This window comes from Penaeus monodon, chromosome 3 (assembly GCF_015228065.2).
Source record: "Penaeus monodon isolate SGIC_2016 chromosome 3, NSTDA_Pmon_1, whole genome shotgun sequence".
NCBI classification, from domain to species: Eukaryota; Metazoa; Arthropoda; class Malacostraca; order Decapoda; family Penaeidae; genus Penaeus; species Penaeus monodon.
This window is the reverse complement of record NC_051388.1, coordinates 446146-451145: the sequence shown is the minus strand read 5'-3', so window position 1 is coordinate 451145 and position 5000 is coordinate 446146.

Sequence of the window (5000 nt, the reverse complement as noted above, 5' to 3'; positions counted from 1 at the left end):
AGAAAGGATAGGTGCATTTATAAGTATCTGCTTGAGTTTCCTAAATGCTTCATCAGCCTGAGTACTCCACACAAATTTGACTTTCTTTGACAGTAAGTTGGTCAAGGGAAAAGCAATAGATGAGTAGTTCTTACAAAATCTACGATAATATCCACTCATACCCAAAAATCTTAACAATTCTCTCCTATTGGTTGGAATGGGGTAATTCACAATACTTTCCACCTTAGCATTAATCGGCTTGACAGTTCCTTGCCCCACAATATAACCTCGATTCAATTTGTCAAATACTTCTTTGATTGCAAACACATGTTCTTCCCAAGTTTTTGAATACAAGACAATATCATCTATATACACAGCACAGCCTTTCACATTACACAACACTTGATTAACTAGTCTCTGGAATGTACTACCACTGTTTTTCATACCAAATGGTAACACTTTATACTGATACAGACCACCCATAGTTACAAATGCTGAAATTTCTTTAGCTCTTTCAGTTAATGGTACTTCCCAATATCCCTTCAATAAATCTATTTTAGTCACATATTTAGCACCTCCTATCTTATCGATACAGTCATCTACTCTTGGGATAGGATAAGAATCAGCTTTAGTTACATTATTCACTTTCCTGTAATCTGTACAAAATCTATATGAAATCCCATCCGACTTCATAACTAGCACACATGGTAAACTCCACGGACTATTACTCTTTTCAATCAAGTCATTTTCTAGCATATACTCTACTTCTTTTCTCATTATCTCTCTCAGTTTAGGATTTACTCTATAAGGGTGTTGCTTAATTGGTGAGGTGTCCATAACCTCCACATCATGCTGTAACACATCAGTTCTCCTAGGAACATCAGAAAACAGAGGCTTAAAGTCTTATACAATTTTCATAATCTGACTCCTCTTCTCATCTTCCAAATGGTCAAGTTTCTGTGCTAAGTTATTCATTGCATCTGAATTTCTCAACAGCTTATCTTCACAACTTTCCAGTTTTACATCATTTTCACATACCATTTGTTCATTACACTGGGTTACAAAAAAAATATTTTTTGTAAGTTGTCTTAGTTTTTTCAACTGATTTAGAGCAAATCTGCATCGCTGAATCCAAAAATGCCATTCATTTCCCCCGATCAGGTCAAGTTTTTCAACTAAGTGAATATAGGAAAAATCGTTTTTTACGAAGTGGAATACATTAGAGCGGCATTTTTGTTTTATTTGTGTTACTTATACATCCGATATATTTTTTTTATTTTGTTTTGTCACCCAATTTATAATTATCGACATGTTGCAAACATTGATCGGCATCTGTATTGACATCATTGCATTATATTGGTAACTATTACAATATCTACTGATCAATGCTGAACATCGATCAGAATTGATCAGTTGATCAGTAGATAGGACACTAATAAAGATTCTTTGAGCTCCTCGAATGTGCAGAGGCAGGGATGTCTCTCTTCAAAGTCCAACAGTAATCGGCCATCATGACTGCATCCCACCGTCCCTAATACCTGGTCTCCATCTCCTTCATGTCTTGATGAAATCTCTCCCCCTGCTCGTCGCTCATTGATCCCACATTCTCAGGAAACCGATCCATGTGTGAGTATAGGTAGTGCATTTTGATGTTCATGTTGCATCCCAGGTTTTTGAAGGCAGTCAGAATTTTGGTGACGAGTTCTGCGTAGTTGCTGGCCTTGTTGTTGCCAAGGAAGTTCTTTACGACCAGAACAAATGCCTTCCACGCTTCCAGTTCGACTTTATTAATTGAGTTTTCAAACTCTGGATCTCTGAGAGCTGACGTAGTTGAGGTCCGTCAAAGATGCCAGCTTTCAATCTCTCCATGGTCACTCCTGGAAAAGCATGGCACAGGTGAGTGAAGCAGCCACCATCCTTCTCCAGAGCTTTGGTGAACTGCTTCATCAAGCCAAGCTTAATATAAATGGGTGGGAAGAGTATCCTGTCTCTGTCCACCAGAGGGGCATTGATGATGTTCTTTGATCTGCTAGGCTCCAATTCCTCCCGCAGAGACCACTCCTTTTTCGTGTAATGCTGAGCTCAGTCCCTACTATCCCACATGCACAGAAAGCACAGGTACTTGGTGAAACCGGACTGCTGTCCCAACAAAAAGTTCACCATCTTCAGGTCAACACTGATCATCCACTCATGCTGACAATAACGAATTTTCTTCAGCAGATACTTCACTGCTTCATACTTCTCCTTCAGTGTAGTCGAGTGAGCCTGCAGTATAGAGGCAAACTGGTTGCCGTTGTGCACCAGAAAGGATTTCAGCGATCTCTTGCTGCTGTCAATAAGCAGTCTCCATTCTACAGGTTGGTACTGTGGCAATCCAAGATTGTGCAGAAGCTGTGAAACATCTGTACAGTACACCAAGTCTTTCTCTTCAGAGAAAAAACGAGTACTGTCAGAAAGAAGTTTTTTTTCTTCCAATCTTGATGCCAACAATTCGGCGGATGACTTTGGCAAGTTGAGGTCACAGACAAGATCATTTAGCTCCTTCTGGGAAAAGGGATGCGGAGCGTCATCGGCATCATTGCTAGGAACTACTTCTTCATTGTCTTCAATACTGGAGAATTCTTCGTCACTTAACTCAGGAAGTTCTGCTGTGACAGATACTGGAACTTCATCACAGTGAGGTATAGGACGACGTGCTGATTCAAGATCAGGATACTTGAGGCTGCTCTGGTTCTTTCTGTTGATCCCAGTCAAATTAATAGCGCAGAAGTAACAGTCACTGACATGGTTTTTCGGCTCTCTCCAAACCATAGGAATTCCAAACTTCAGCCCGTCCTTCTTTCCATGGGTCCAGCGACGTAGATACTCAGTGCATTTCTTGCAGACCATGTGAGGTGCCCAAGCTTTGTCCTGATCACCAAGTTTCATGCCAAAATAAGCATGATAAGCACGCTTTACGAAACTTGTGACTGGTTTCCTGTTAGGAACAACGGTGTATTCGCCGCAGATGTAGCAGAATACATCGGCTTATTTCTGCAAGACCTTCTGGACGAATCCATATCATTCATCTGAATAAGGAAAAAATGTCTGTTAGCAAAAAATGTGCGGTCGCAACTTGAAAATTATATCGTAATACCCGCCACGAAAATGCTAATACCCTTATGTATGAACAACCGTAAAAAACAATATTTGGCAATAGAACACAAATTTGACCTGATTGAGCAAAATCAATGTTATTTTTGGATTCAGCGCATCAAAATTGTCTAAAATCAGTTAAAAAATTATTGACGATTTTTTTGCTGTTGACCAGTGTTATCTAACTTTGTACACACACAGTTCACTTTGTCACTTTCACTATTTTCTGTTGAATTTCTTCCATAATAAGGTTTTATCATGTTAACATGGCACAATTGGTTCGCGGTTTGCGCCTCCCTGGAGTGTTCACTATATAGGTTAATTCTCCCACTCTCTTTTCAATTATCCAAGGACCATGAAATCTTGCTTTCAACAGGTTTCCTGTTTGGGGTAGCAGTACTAACACTTTGTCACCAGGCTTGAACTCTATGCTCCTAGACTTTTGATTGTACCATTTCTTCATATCTTCTTGACATCCCTTTAAGTTCTCTGCAGCAATTTCTCTTGCTCTAAATAACCTATTCTTAAAGTCTGACACATATTTCAGTAATCCTGGAGAATTGTCTTTTCCAATCCACTTCTCCTTCAGCATACTCAGAGGACCTCTCACTTCATGTCCATATACCAACTCAAATGGACTAAATCCAGTGGATTCTTGCACAGCATCTCTTATAGCAAACAAGGCTAAAGGTACACACACTTTCATCCCAGTCAATGGATATCTCTTCACAATACATTCTCAAAATATTTTTCAAAGTCTGGTGAAACCGTTTCCACCACACCCTGGCTTTGAGGATGATAAGCACTTGACACGTTATGTTGAATATGTAACCCCTTTAAAATTTTCTTAAACATTCCCGAAGTGAAATTTACTTCCTTGATCTGACTGAATAATTTCAGGTAGACCTACCCATGAGAAAAATCTCACCAATTCCCTAACTATGTTCTTGGAATGTAGACTATGCAGTGGTATGGCTTCTGGAAATCTAGTAGATGCACACATTATAGTCAATAGATAGCTATTTCCTTTCCGTGTCCTAGGTAGAGGACCTACACAATCAATCACAATTTTACTAAATGGTTTACAGAATGCTGGAACGGGCTTTAAAGGTGAGGGTTGTATGACCTGTTTTGGTATACCTACTCTTTGGCATATTTCACACGTTTTACAATAATTGGATACATCGTTCTTCATATTTGGCCAATAAAAATGGGTCAGCAACCTATCAGTTGTCTTCCTAATACCTAAATGTCCAGACAAACAGGAATCATTGGACAAAGCAATAACATGTACCCTATATTCCTATGGGATTACAATCTGCTTCCTCACCTCCCAATGATCTGACCCTGGAACATCCACAGGTCTCCACTTTCTCATTAATACCTCACCATGTACATAAAATCCAATTGTTACCACCATTTCTCCTTGCTTCACTCCAAAATCCCTTCAGACTCTCATCACCCATCTGTAGTTTTACCAATTCCTTTTTGTCAACGACAAAATCTGGTAATATACTTAATTTCAATTCTACACCATCACATTTATTCTCCTTCAGTCCTACTGCATTATCATCAGTTTCTAAATTTTTTCTCAAATAAATTCCCTACTCCTAGTTCATTTGGTTCTTCTCTCTTTGACATTGCTCTAGTCACGACACAGGAAGGATATATATCTTCACTGTTTGTCTCTCTATTAAATTTATACACACTTGAGTCATTTATCACAGTTCCATCACGCTTGTCGACATAGCTCACCTCTACAGAAGCTTCCTCTCCAAGTGGGTTTTCACACATAATGGGTTCAGGGACTGTCTTACACCCGCCAAATCATTCCCTAACCACATCTGTACTCCTGGTACTGGAAGTTCATCACTTACTCCTACCTC